Source organism: Callorhinus ursinus, unplaced genomic scaffold (genome assembly GCF_003265705.2).
Source record: "Callorhinus ursinus isolate GAN/ISIS: 27379988/994484 unplaced genomic scaffold, GSC_fseal_2.0 scaffold32, whole genome shotgun sequence".
Lineage (NCBI taxonomy): Eukaryota > Metazoa > Chordata > Mammalia > Carnivora > Otariidae > Callorhinus > Callorhinus ursinus.
The window spans coordinates 14,383,535-14,397,677 of record NW_027397094.1 but is presented as its reverse complement, the minus strand read 5'-3'; the positions used below and the strand labels follow the sequence as shown (position 1 = coordinate 14,397,677).

The following is a 14,143-nucleotide window of genomic DNA, read 5'->3' as shown; positions in this document are numbered from 1 at the left end:
CAAAAACTAATGATGTAATATATGGTGATTAACATAACAATAAAAAAATTAAAAAAAAAAACATATCCTGGATTGGACCGCTTGTCCTCACCTCCATTTCTGCCACCTTCACCTCAGATGCTATTTTTTTTTTTTTTGCCTAAATTCCTGCTAGCCCCCAACCGATTTCCTGAATCTGCCCTTGCCCTCTATGTTATCAGCCCCTGGATGTCTTATCTCAGCCAGACTGATCTCTTAAAACTAACATCAGATAATGTCACTCTTCTGTTCCCAACTCTCGGAAGCCCCTGTTTATGCCTTAAATAGATCCGGATTCTTTGCCTAGGCCCTCGGGGCTTTCAGGATCTGGCCCCGATACCCTGTCTGACTTTCTGTCCTACCACACTCCCACCTGCTCACACTCCGAAGCTACTCCAGCCCCACCTTGAACGTGCCGCAGTCCCTCTCCCCTCAAGACCTGCACCTGCTGTTGCTTCTTCCCAAAGCACTCATCTCCAGGATCTTGGTACAATGCCACCTCTTCAGAGGAGCCTCCCCCTGGCCAACCTCTCCAAATAGGAAACCTCCTCCCTATCTTCACCCCCAGCACACGAAAGCAGAGACATTTCCTGACTTACTCATCGCTCCTAGCATAGAAATAGCTGTCACTGATGTGCCAAGCACAGCCCAAAGCACTTTAAATGTATCAACTGAGTTATTTTTTAAAAGATTTTATGTATTTATTTGACAGAGAGAGGGAACACAAACGGGGAAATGGGAGAGGGAGAAGCAGGCTCCCCAATGAGCAAGGAGCCCGATGTGGGACTCGATCCCAGGACCCGGGATCATGACCTGAGCTGAAGGCAGACGCTGAATCAGCTGAGGCACCCAAGCGCCCCTTAACTGAGTTATTTTTCATAGCAATTCAATTAAGTAGTTATGTTACCATTCCTATCTTAATATGAGAAAACAGAGGCACAGAAAGGCAAATATCTTGGGCGCCTGGGTGGCTCAGTCGTTAAGCGTCTGCCTTCGGCTCAGGTCATGGTCCCAGGGTCCTGGGATCGAGCCCCGCATCGGGCTCCCTGCTCGGCGGGAAGCCTGCTTCTCCTTCTCCCACTCCCCCTGCTTGTGCTCCTGCTCTCGCTATCTCTCTCTCGGTCAAATAAATAAATAAAATATTTTTTAAAAATTTAAAAAAAAGAAAGGTGAGTATCTTTCACAAGGTCACACAGCTTGAAATTGGAAGAGAATCGAAAGATTCAAATACAGAACCTCTGGTTCTAGAACCCAAGCTATTGATGTCCCCAGTAGTCTGCCTCCTGTTGCATTAGGAATTCAGTAGATATTTACTGAATTAATAAATGCATAGCTAAACATATGTGTTTTAGAGTCATTAAGTCCTGGACGGGATCTTGGCTCATTTGCTCACTATCTAAGTGAGTTCTTGATTTTTCATCGCATTTCTACAATTTACCTAGAGGTATGCTATTGGGTCAGTTAGTTAACCTCTCTGAGCTACAGTTATTTGTAAAATAAGGTTAGAGCAATAGTCCCCTGACAAATGAATAAACAAACAACAAAAAGCAGAAACAGACCAGTAACTACCGAGAACAGACTGGTGGTTGCCGGCGGGGAGGGGTGGAGGGAGTGTGCAAAATGGATGAGGGGAGTCGGAGGTGCAGGCTTCCAGGTACAGAAGGAATAAATCACGGGAATAAAAGGTACAGCATAAGGAATATAGTCAATAGTATTGGGTTTTTGGGTTTGGGGGGTTTTTTGTTTTTTTTTTAGAGAGGGAGAGAGAATCCCAAGCAGGCTCCATGTCCAGTGCAGAGCCCAACGTGGGACTCAGTCTCACAACCCTGAGATCATGACCTGAGCTGAAATCAAGAGTCGGCTGCTTTAACCCACTGAACCACCCAGGTGCCGCTCACCCCACCCCCGTCAATAGAATCATAATAGCATTGTATGGTGGCAGATGGTAGCCACACCTGTGGAGAGCATAGAGAAAAAAATAGAATTGTCGAATCACTATGTTGTACACCTGAAATAATGTCACATTGCGCATCAACTGTACTTCAATTGTTTTAGGAAAGAGTAGTATTTGCCTCAGAGGACCATTGTGGGGATACAAGTTACTGCAGGAAAAGTGCCCAGTGCAGAGCTTGAACTGGAAGTAAAGATTAGTTTAGATATTATATTATTATTATTATTATTATTATTATTATTATTATTATTATTATATACAGAAACTCCTCAGGAGAACTTTGAGAACTTTAAAATCCTTTATAAGATAACATCACTCTAATCGGTATAGATTTATAATTCTGTTCTCTATGTAGTTCATTTGGTTGCAGATAACTGAAACTGACTCTAAGTAGGTCAAGAGGCTAAAATAGGTATTCTTGGAGAGGTCAGTGGTGTATATCACTGAATCCAGAGAAGAAAGGAACAACTGAGCCTCATTAGGAAGAGCAACAGCAAGAGATGTTCTAGAGAGCTCAGTCAGCTTGTGGACTTCTCTTCTATAGCACTGCTGTTAGCATGACTCAGCTCCGGAGACCACAATTGTGTGTACCTCCCATAAATTTCCAAATTTCTAAGAAAGAATCTGATAGACTCTGTTCAAGGAGGGCCAGAGATCCAAAGTTAACCTAAGCAGGCATGACTGTGCAGATCCACTCATGGGTGTCAGGGGAAACTTCTCTTATGGAGAATTGCTGCAAACCAGGGAGGCATCCCAGGATTTTTCTCTGAAATTATACATGTTGGCTGCCCACCCCCACATATGTTTACTCACACATATTGAAAGATGGCTCTGCCTAACGTAGTCTAATTATCACACATAAAATCGATACTTCGCACATCACTTTCCCAACCAGAGACAACTCAAAGTCACATTCAGCCATTGCCTCGGGATTCAGTAATGTCATTGAGATCCTGTTTTCCCAGGCCAAGATGTCTGTTTGATATAAATTCCTCCACGGTGATTCTGTCCCAGATCACAGTAACCCCAGAAACCATGGGTACATTTAACCACTACCACAAAATGGTAAAGAACAGGAGGAGAGGGATACCTGGGTGGCTCAGTCGGTTAAGAGTCTGCCTTCAGCTCAGGTCATGATCCCAGGGTCCTAAGATCGAGTCCCACATCAGGTTCCTTGCTCAGCGAGGAGTCTGCTTCTCCCTCTGCCTGCCGCTCCCCCTGCTTGTGTGCTCTCTCTCTCTCTCTCCGACAAATAAATAAATAAAATCTTAAAAAAAAAACAAAAACCAGGAAGAGAGACGAAAAGGGAAAAGAAAAAAACCCATAATTTATTTGTTAAAATGGAGGTTGTAACTGTTCATTCCTCACTAGCAAGCAAAGGAATGGTGGCAGAGGCCGTAAGTATTCGTTTCTTGAGTTGGCCAAGAGGTCACAGCAGGTGTTGATGATTTCCCTTCTCTCCCATTCAGTTCATAGTGCCATTAGCCCTCACCCAGAATCAAGAACAATAACCCAGCCAGGGTTCACAGTTGTTTTTCCTTGGGCTTGCTCCCAATGCAAAGCAAGAATATATATGAGAAAAGTGATCAAACAAAAAGTCAAGGCTCTTCTTTACCTCTTCAGTTATCTCATGGAGGCATACCTGTAATTTGGCAATCTAGATTTTGAATGTAGAGGGAGGGTCAGCCATGTCACATGATAAACTTCCTCGTACACTCAGAGTTATAGATCAGCCACCAGAAATGATTTTTAGCTTAACATTAAATGATAAATATTAAATATTAAAATGATAGAGGTGTACATTAGGACCATCTCCCCTTATCTGTTCCAGAGGACAAGCCTGGGGTTTTCCACTTAATGTCCATGGCAGGGCTTTCTGTAAAACAGTTCTAGCCTTAGTACTTCTTGACCTTAGTCAACACCTCCCTAGTCAACTTTCTTTGTGCATTGGGTTAACCTAAACCTTTAGTTCTGAGAGACCTGAGACTTTGATGAGCCAACCTGTGAGTGTCAGGTGGTTTTCCATGACCTGCCATGGAAACGCAAGGGTTTCTTCCAGTTTCAACCATCCTTCCCCAACATGGCAGCTGACTATAATGACTGATAGTCAAAGGCCATCATCCCACCCACCCCTACTACTCTTTTTTTTTCTAATTTATTTAGTCATGTTAGTCACTTTTAATGATGAGATAGCAGGCTCAGCTTTCCATTCAGCAAAACCTTTACTGTGATCCAGGGCAGGAGTATTCCTTCTTTAGTACTAATATCTCCAGAACAGAAGAATTCAGTCACATGGGAATTTAGAACAAATATTTCGAGAGTGAGTCATCAGGCAAAATGGTGAGAGGCTCCACTTCCATTTCTGTGTTTTGTTTTGAGATCTGTATTTTCTGGCAGTTAGTAAGATGGCAGCATGTATTTCTGGCTGGTTAGAGCCCAGAGCGCATCTTGCAAGAAACGCCAAAACATACTGTGGCACTGTTTGTCAATTTGCATTGGCCCTTGAACAACACAGAGGTGAGGGGCGCCAACCCCCATGCAGTCAAAAACCCACGTATGACTTCTGACTCCTCAAAATCTTAACTACCTACTAATAGCCTACTCTCAACCGGAGCCTTACTCATAACAAAGAGTCCATTAACACATATTTTGTATGTCCTAGGTATTCTATACTGTATTCTTACAATAAAGAAAGCTGGAGAAAAGAAGACATTGTTAGGAAAATCATAAAGAAGAGAAAATGCTCTTACAGTACTGTACGTTATTTGTTGGGAAAAATCCATGTATAAGTGGACCTGCACAGTTCAAACCCATGTTGTTCAGGAGTCAAAAGTTTATAGAGTCATGTGATCACCACGGTGATCCAAATATAAGACATTTTCATCACCTCTAAAAATTCCCTCATTCCCTTGCTTTCCTCTGCTTTTGAAGGCAAGATAACAGATTCAACATTAGCCTCAGCACCCTCGATGATGGAAGGTTTCCAGATAATTACGTTTCTTGCCACCAGAAAACTGCCTGGTCCCTGGAGCTGTATCAAGTATTCCGGGTAGATGATTGTTGGCAAAGCAGACATTCAGAAAAAGCAATGACTACTGACTCTTGTTAATGGTAGGTCCCTGTTTCTGAGGCCAGGCAGGTCCTCAGTTTCTACCACCATCACCTTTGTATCCATGAGACTACTGCTCAAGCTTGGGGCTGGCCAGGGAATCTATGCTCACCGCCATATAAGGGGCTATTTTATTAATCTATATATCAGCAGCAGTGTCTTCATGGAAGGCCTTCCGCTGAACATTTAAAAGGAACACAAGCAAGTGATTAGTGGAATAATGAGAAGAGATGTTACGGGGCAAATAAAGTCTTTGGGAAGCTCTTGATAGTGGACTATGTTAAAATGTATCAGTCAAGGGCAGAGTCAATGTTGCACATGAAGCAGCTTACCTAGGCGCTGGCCTGGCACTTGGATAGGCAAAGTAAGAATGGAAATTGGAGGACCATAAAACTATCAGCCATGCGTGAAGATTTTCCTGGTACACACTCGTTAACCATTCCATGTCTTATCTTGTACGCAGGTGGATAACTCAGCATGGTCATATAATTAGGCAGGTGTGTATCCCAAATTTGAGTGAGGCCTTCCTTTTCTCTTGAGTGTGGGGCACATCTTCCTGATTCTTCACGCATGGAATACTTCTGAATTGTGTCCTTGATGTTACAAACGTTATGTCCTGGAGACCAAGTCTTCCTTATATCCCCCCAGTAACTGTTGTTATTTGAATAGGCAACTAATTTGGTTCGACTTGAAGCAAGAAGTTAAGTCCAGTGTCCTCTCAGTTCCGTTCCTTTGTCCCCAGTTGAGGGACTTGAAACCTGTCCCTTGCATAAGTCTTCAAGGGTCAACCACAGACTTAAACTAATTGTATATATTCAATGGTCGCCCTCTGTGCCCCGTGCTGTCCAGGATTTTCTCCTCACATCCGGTAAATAAGACGTCTGTCAGCCTAAAAGCCACAGAACATGGGACCCTAACTCCATGCTATTTCTTCCTTCCAGGTACTGGCTTCCCTTCAGAGTCGGCCTGCTCTGTGTACACTCTATGTTGCATTCGGTGTTGGTAATGCTCATCATCACTGGCCGTAAGAGGTGATTCAGCCATAACATCAGTGCAACTGACTACTTCAGTTTTAATCCCTCCTTGCCCCTCATTGCTTGTGTGAACTTAGGCAAGTTTTTAAATGCATCTGTATTTAAGAAAGTTTCTTTGTCTTTAAAATGGAAAATAATACATGCGTGCTTAGGGTTGTTGAAAGGATAGGTGTATATAATACATCTAAAGTGCTTGGGAATATTGCTATTATTGTTTTATATCCGGGAGTGTTATTTTTGTGCCATTTTTAAGATTTCTCCCAACACTTTTAGTCACTTCCTCAATGAATAATTACTGTGATTCATTTGAAATGTTCAGGCAACTTGTCATCTAGGAGAGCAGTAGATGAAATTCACTGATAAATTTTCATAAATGTAGTAAATCCCCAAGTCACAAATAACCATTCTCCTTTCAGGTAATGTTTCCCTAGTTACTCAAACACTATATTACTTTGTATCCTATTTCCAATGTGCCAAATATTGTGATTAATAACTACTTCACAAACAGTTAGAATTGAATTTATAGGTTTTTGCAAGTCACTCTCAAACATTTATTACAATTCCCTGTTAAGTTAAAAAATGTTAGAGTTGGCCTTTTTACAGTCCTCTGTTGGAGAAATATTTACTGACTGCTTACTACTTCCAAGAACAAAAATTAAAAGACAGGATTGCCTACAAAAACCTTGTGATGTTTTCGATGGTGTTCAAAACATTTATTTTATAAGTTTATCTTATTTAGATCAGAAAAGCAAATGCCTATAATAATGCATAAATGTGATTGTATAACAGTTCATTAGCATTCCCTGCAGCATTTAGCATGTTCTTTGAGGCCAGAAAAATAAATCATGTATTCCCCAAGGTGTGAATAAAAGAATGATCCTTTGTTTCCATTAGGACTTGGTGCCAAGAAATAAAAAACCTGACAACAGGGGTTTAAACAACTGGGGCTTACTTTTCTCATGCAATGACACCCTAGATGTAAGCAGTGTAGGACCAGTGCAACCTCCCAGAGTTGTCAACAGAGACCCAGGCTCCTCAGTGAATGGGTTCTCCCATTCTGGCTTTTATTCTGTTGTGTGTAAGATTGGCCGCTGCACCTCCCGAGGTGGTGCTTGCTTTCCAAGGAGAGGAAGAAAGGCAAGTGAAAGTGGATATGGGATGTGCCAGCTGAGTTGGTCCCATTTTCTCAGAAAAGCAAGTGCTCCAGGGGCAGCCCCCTTCCCGGGCAACTCAACTTAGATTTCATTGGCAAGAATTGGGTCATAATGCAAGGCAGTCTGGCAAGGTGAGTACTGGAGCCATGTCCGGTAACCCCTGAAGAGAAGTAGCATTCTGTTAGTGACACTGAAGAGAAGGACGGATGGATATTGAGAAGGTCAGAACTTTCCAGCCATGGGTAGGGGAAATTGTGGGGGCATATGAAGGATTTCCAAGGAAGCCGTCGAGACCATTTTCCAGTTTTTCAACCTCCATTTATACAGTCAGTTCTAAAAGTGAGCTGCCTGAACAAGCAGCTGAGGTTATCAGACCAGTTGTCTCTAACCACACTTGCTATTAAAACTGACCTCTTCCGGGGTTCCTGGGTGGCTCAGTCAGTGGAGCGTCTGAGTCTTCATTTCGGCTCAAGTCATGATGTCGGGGGTTGTGGGATTGAGCCCTTCATGGGGCTCCGCACTCAGCCAGGAGTCGGCTTGAGGAGTCTCTCTCTCTCCCATGTCTTGCTGCCCTCCCCCTGCTCATGCTCTATCTCTCTCTCAGATAGATAGATAGATAAATAAATAAATAAATAAATAAATAAATAAATAAATAAAACTGACCTCTTCTTATTTTGCAAAACAATAAAGAGATTGATCACTTTACTACCTTGGGCATTCAAACACAGAAAAGGAACATTTTTTAAGGAGTGATACAGTTTAACAAACTCCTTCTATATCCATCTGCTTATATACGTGTTTCTTAGTGTTTGCATATAAGAGATGAAAAATAGGAATAAAACTGATGGTGAATACTCTCTCACACTAGCAATATGTAATATTCACCCATGAAAATATGAAGAAGTCTAAAAAAAAAAAGGCCCTACCCAACTCATTAAAAAAGCATTTCTTTTTTTAAAAGATTTTATTTGTTTATTTGAGAGAGAGAGAGAGAAAGAGAGAGCACACGCATGAGTGGGGGGAGGGGCAGAGGGAGAGGAAGACAGAATCTCAAGCAGACTCCAGGCTGAGTGCAGAGCCCAACAGGGGCTCCAACTCACAACCCTGAGATCATGACACAAGCTGAAACCAAGAGTTGGAGCCACTCAGGTGTTCCTAAAAAATTTTCTAACAAAAATGTATATTTTCCACTTATCAAAGTAACATAAAAATTTATATTTCCCATTTATGGTAATTATCAAAATGCATAAATAATTGTTTTATCTTGACTGATATTAATCCTATCAATATTTATAAATATAATTGAACCCAGAAGAAATTATTTTTAACAGCTGGATCCTGGGGTCACCAACTTTTTTAAAAAAAATACGTATACATATTTATGTATATTGGAGGATATCAAATTGCTCTGGCATTTAGAACTCAATGGATATGATACTTATACTCCATTGGGTATAATGAAAATAATTATTTTATGCTATTATTTTTAATTTCTCTAAATCCAAATAACACCATATAAATATATCATGATAAATTTATTATTTATGTAAAATCTTTTCAAAATATATTTAAAACTCTAAACTAACATACTTTGCAACAGTTCAAATTTAAGACAAAAAAATTTTTTTTTAATTTTATTTATTTATTTGAGAGAGAGAGAATGAGAGAGAGAGCACATGAGAAGGGGGAGGGTCAGAGGGAGAAGCAGACTCCCTGCCGAGCAGGGAGCCTGATGCGGGACTCGATCAAGGGACTCCAGGATCATGACCTGAGCTGAAGGCAGTCGCTCAACCAGCTGAGCCACCCAGGCACCCAAGATGAAAAATGTTTGATGTCAGCTTAAAAAGACATTGTTTTTCAAAATTCTTTTAGGAAGTGTGTGGGCAAAAGTTTTTAAGGATTCCAGGGAAAGACAGCTGGCAGTGCCATGGACACCTTTCCTGTCTCAGATCTACCTGTTACAAAGCTGTTACTGTATGACTAGGTTTTCAAGTCTATCTCATAACTTAAGTTATAGAACTCTTAAAAGAAGCTCCCAGAATGGAAGGTAAGGCCACCAGGTGGAGCGGTGTGAGTAACTAGTTAAATCATTAAATAACAAATATTCTCAAGCACCTGTTGTGCTCTCTGTGGGTACCTTACAGACCACAGTATAAAGAAAAGATGGTGCCTATCCTCAAAGATTCCACAGATCAGTCTGCGGACAAGACATTATAACCCAAGATGTGGGCTATTTCTGCATAGTATGCATAAGGGGCCATAGGAACATAGGGAGCTGTGTTTGAGAGGAGTAGGCATCAGGGACAGCTCCACTATAACAGAATATTTAGATACCCACTTGTCGCCACAGATTTACAGTTATACATGTTTCTTTCCTTATTTTATGCACAAATAAATATCATAGTAGTGAACATTTTCTATTTCTCCATGTTCTTTCATAGAATCTATCTGTGTGGTTATATGATTTTCACAAGTTATGATTAGGGGCACGTAGAATTTTACATTCTGTTTTTCTCCCCAAGGGCATTAACATACACATTTTTACAAATGGACAGTGTAAATATGACAGAAGACTCATTTAAAGTGACCCAAGAGTCTGACTAGGTGGGTTTGCTCTCCAGTCACAATTAATACCAGCCAGAGTCTCATGCATGGCTGTGATTGAAATATTCCTTTAGGGTTCAACCTGAGTCTTAGATTGAATTCGCTGCATGATGTAAGTCTCTGAGGAAATTTCTTCCATGGGTAGAGGAGTAATGGCCTTCAAAGAAAGATGGCAGCAAGGTAAATGTGGGAGACAGAGCAGCTCCGCCAGAGATTTCCAGATTGTTTGGAAATCCTGTACTTTCACAGATTTAGGCAGGCGAACATCTTTATTTACATGTTTTATTCTATCCCCCACACAGGAATGTGTCAGATACTGTGTAAATAGCAGGGGAAATACAGATAGATAAATTTCTACTACGGTAGAAATATCTTACTCATTTTTGCCATGATGTGCAAAGTTGAGTGTCTAATAATCTTTAGACAATGTCTCACTTATATTCTGTGTCATCTGATACTCAAGAAAGGACCTTCCATAAAAATGATAATGAAAAAGGTAATGGCTTGGGCCCCTGGGTGGCTCAGTTAAGCGTCCGCCTTCGGCTCAGATCATGATCCCAGGGTCCTGGGATCGAGCCCCGCATCGGGCTCCCTGCTCAGCAGAGAGTCTGCTTCTCCTTCTCCCACTCCCCCTGCTTGTGTTCCCTCTCTCACTGTGTCTCTCTCTGTCAAATAAATAAATTTTTAAAAAATCTTAAAGAAAATCACATGGTTAAAAAAAAAAAAAAGGTGATGGCTTGACCAGAACAGAGAAAAATCCTACAATACCAGATTGGAGAGACAATGGCTTCTGTGAAGTGCTGCTCGTGGGGTCAAGTGCAGGGGCAGAGCTATGGCGTGCCAGATGCGTCACTGTCGACCAGCACGGAAGTTGTGTCTGGGGAGACAAAGCATAGACATCCCGAACGATATGGAGAGATAGAACATTAGCCATATACTCTGTGTCATACTCTGTGTTAAAAACCTACATTTGAAGAGAGAGAACAAAGCAGCTCTCATGGTAGCTGGTAGCTGGCCCGACACTCGGAGCTGGACCAGGGTGTTCTCCCGCTGATCACGAACAATTGCACAGACCACGAACATCAGATGAGGTCCCTGTGTCCAAGACGCCTCCATAATCACGCCCAAGGAAAGACAAAAACCAGAACACAATGCAAACCCCTAAAATGACCAAATTTTGCTTTCTCCCAGCTCACAGGAGGGACTGCTGCTTCTTCCCCAATTATGGCTTTAGCCTTCCTTGGTCCTCCACCTTCTAGATAAAAATAATTCAAGCTACCCAGTCAACGGAATTGTCCCCGCTTTCCGACGGCATCCAATCCAGAGCAACTGTCCACTTTCGTAGACCCTCTCCAAAATCACTCAACACAAACTCAAATCCTTTAAAAAAAAAGCCCCTCTTAAGATGGTGCCTCAGAGTTCCCCATGGCGTGTCTCTCTTTAGTTATTATTTATTGTTATTTATTAATTGCCTCCATTATTATTGCTGAGGCAAATAATAAACCCAGTTCTGTGCTCCTTGAGGTTTTTGGCTGGGGGGAGCGGGTGTGAACAATATACAAACTCATTTAACCTTTGCGATGACCCCTTGAGGAGATGACTGCTTTCATCCCCATTTCACAGATGAAAAAACATGGAGAATTTGAGTACATTGGCCAAAGTGACCCAGCCTGAGAATGGCTCAGCTGGAATTTTAATCCTGGTAGTCTGGAAGCGAACTAAGTCTGTGCCCTTGGTGGTTGCTAGGCTGTCCCCCAGTGAGAAGGAAAAGGAGGAATTAATAATGCATCAACTGCAGGATGAACAATCTGTGCAAAAGGACTTAGAGAAGAAAAAGTCAAGAATGGAGATTTTTTAAAGAGAGAAAGACAGGAAAAGCTTTTTTTTTTTTTTTTTTTTTAAGAAAGTCAATCTCTGCATAGGCATTGAAGGTTGCTTGTGGAGCTGGTCGGTCCTTCCAGGCTAGTTATAAGAGAGGGGACAGAAGGCTATGGCTACAGATCCCCAGCTCCCTAGAGTGATATGCTTAAGAGAAGGAGAAAAAAATAATAATGTCTTGTTTATGTATAACCCACCTAGTAAGGGACATACCTGACACAAGAATGATAATGGAGAGAAATTTCTACGGGGCTCTTTTTGAGGGCTGCCTGGTAGAGACCTCCTGTTCTATTTCTTTTTGGGGTTCTTAGAACTACTGCAGCACCACATGGGATGCCAGGATGTATCTGTTGGGGAGAGGACAGGGTTTATGTCCTTCCCCTTTTCCCTCCCCAAATCAATTTTAATAGCTCTAGAGATCCCCGTGCAATTTTATGAATAGCCCTTCCCCATCTGCTCCCACCAGTGAGAGCGAAGCTAGGCTCCAGTTATGTTAAAATCTTTTGGGTGGATCAAACATTTCAGCATGCCATTATATCAATAAATTTTAATGGGGACCTCAATGTGGGAAAGTTCTAGAAAGAGAAGGATAGTTAAATATAAGACTGTTGGCTCAGTCGGTTAAGTGTCTGCCTTCGGCACAGGTCATGATCCTGGGGTCCTGGGATCCCCCCACTTGTGCTCTCTCTCTCTCTCAAATAAATAAAATCTTTTTAAAAAATAAGGTTCTGTTTCCAAGATGGCATAGACACGCTTTTCCGTATTCCTTCCAATAATTACAATGAAAAACTTTGGAGATTATATATAAACAAGCAGAAGCAGACTTTGAAAGCTGGAGAGAGGCAGACTGGCTAAAAGACACTGGGGCATGAAGAACAGCATGGTGATGAACAGCACTGGGTTTTCTTTTGGTTTCAAAACTAAGTCTGGGTGCTGAAGAAGCCTACAACATAGAAACATCAACAGGCACAGAGTTGCTGAAAACAAGAGAAGAAAAGGAAAAAGCCCTTTAAAATGCCCAGTCTCTCTGGCCAACAAGAAAACTCTCAGAAATAACTATTCTACTGCAATGTGTCCCCACCCCTGACCACACACACCTGTGCATCAATCTATGACTTCACCCCACATAAGCCAGCAAAAGCTGAGTGAGGTGTCTAGACTTCCAGCCTCCCAGGAGTATAACAAACCACTGCAAGCTCCCACTGGACTGGTGTCAGGGAAGGCAGAGCTGCTCTCCCCACAGCATTAGTAAAGACCCTATGAGAAATCTGGGCTCTTAGCTGGACCCAACAGAAACAAGGAGCTTCCCTTCCCCACCCTGTCAAGTATCAGTGGAATGGAAAATTGGGAATCTGGACTTCTACTGCAATCTTGAAGCAATGAGGCTGCACCCCACCCCCTACCCTTGCCAGAGTGGTGTGACAGGAAGCCAGCTAAACCAGAAGGTATAAATAAGATGCAGTCTCCTAATAATCCAAATGTCTGTGTTTCAGCTGAAAAATCACCTGTCATACCAGAAACCAGAAAGATCTTAAGCTGCTTTAAAGAGATAAGCAATAGATACCAATTCCTATGTGACAGTGTGGTTAGAATCATCTGACAAAGATTTTAAAGCATCCATCATAAAAAGGTTTCACAAGCCATTTCAGACATGCTTTTTTTTTTAAGATTTTATTTATTTCTTTAAGAGAGAGAGAGAGAGAGCGCTCACAAGCAGGGGGAGGAGCAGAGGGAGAGGGAGAAGCAGACTCCCCGCTGAGCAGGGAGCCCGATGCGGGACTCGATCCCAGGATCCCAGGATTCTGACCTGAGCCGAAGGCAGACACTTAACCCACTGAGCCACCCAGGGGCCTCCAGACATGCTTAAAAACAAATAAAGAAATAGAAAGTTTCAGCAAAGAAACTGAGGATATGAAGAGCCAAATGGAAACTTTGGAGCTAAAAAATACGATAACTACAATAAAAACTCAGTGGATGGACTCAACTCAAAAGCAACTGAATGAAGGAAAGATCAGCTTTTCAACAAATGATTGTGCAAGAATTGGGTATCTACTGGCAAAAAAGGAAAACAAACAAAAACCTTAAGTCTCACATCTTTTACAAAAATGAATTAAGGACGTAAGCATAAAATCCAAACTACAAAACTTTCAGGGGGGAAGAAAGGAGAATATCTTCAAGACTCAGAGCAAGTAGAGAGTTCAGGCAAAGAATTGGAAAAGAAAAACTGGTACATTTGACTTTATCAAAATTTAAACTTTTACTCTGAAAACATCTCTTTGACATTGATGAATATATTTCATTGCAAGTAATTCCTTGGTTCAGCACAAATAAGAAATATCTGTAAAATGGAATTTTGGAGCAAGGAGTCATTAGAATTTTCTTTCACACCTGTGCA

At 41.7% G+C, this 14,143-nt stretch overlaps 1 long non-coding RNA gene across 1 annotated transcript in view; it reads left to right on the top strand.

Annotated features, from left to right (window-relative positions):
• LOC141370325 (uncharacterized) overlaps positions 1-6,154 on the top strand; it is a 69,393-nt gene extending 63,239 nt beyond the window's left edge. Inside the window, exon 3 of the long non-coding RNA XR_012374252.1 lies at positions 6,020-6,154. This is a non-coding gene — a long non-coding RNA (uncharacterized lncRNA). The remainder of the gene's footprint in view (positions 1-6,019) is intronic.
• The last annotated feature ends 7,989 nt before the right edge of the window (positions 6,155-14,143 follow it).